Below are 934 nucleotides of genomic sequence, written 5' to 3' on the forward strand. Positions count from 1 at the left end.
TGGAAGCTTAATTACCATTTTATCTTAATTATTCATCCTGATAATATTCCTTTCACCTCTCTGAAAGGGACAACTCAAAAAATGACTGTATTATCTTTTAATTTGATTTTTTTCAATCTTTTAGAAATAGAATCTAATGTTTTTCGGCTATCATTTGTTCCATTGTTGCTTATGAAATTAATTATGAGATTCCCAATGTTCTTTGCTAAAGGAAAAATGCACTCTGACAAACATTTTGTGAGACCCACAGTTTTCCTTGGTTTGAGCTTCGAACACTACTGTGAATCATTTACATATCACTTGACAAGTTTACCCACTTAATAAAGAGGAAATCTGAAAGTTCAGTCACTATGAAATGAGAACAGGGTGTTCATGTACTGACAGTCACTGTGAGAAAGAGCCCATGGCTGAAATTGGGTAGAACAACAAGGTTAAAGGGAGACTCACTTCATCCAATTTGCAAAGCAGGAATTTCCCTTAAATTCTCAACAATTGATTGCATCTAGTTTTTACTGTTTCAGGGAATCACAGTGCTTTTATTTGTCTTTTTTATAAACTGAGACTTGTGTGCAAAAATATGAACTTTTCATCAAAGTACTAACTTGAAAAATATTAATGTGTGTACATGTGTGCATCTGTCTATTCAGAAATATAGACAGATAACAGAGATAATGGATATGTGAGGTCAGACAATTAATTTTGGGAACTCATCCTAGAAAAAGTGCCACATACCTTATTGTTGAATATCACTATGGTCACCAGATGGCCAAGAGAGTACTTCAAAGGTGACCGCGAGCATAGTGATATTCAGCAATGCGGTATAGAGCCCTGTTCATGAACTTAATTGTCCAACCTCATATGGACAACCTCATGTCCAACCACACATATATGTGATTTAGCGGAACAAGAAATATTTATGTTATAAGTAATGTTA

This window comes from Otolemur garnettii, unplaced genomic scaffold (genome assembly GCF_000181295.1).
Source record: "Otolemur garnettii isolate 467f Iridium unplaced genomic scaffold, OtoGar3 scaffold00028, whole genome shotgun sequence".
In the NCBI taxonomy this organism is placed as follows: Eukaryota; Metazoa; Chordata; class Mammalia; order Primates; family Galagidae; genus Otolemur; species Otolemur garnettii.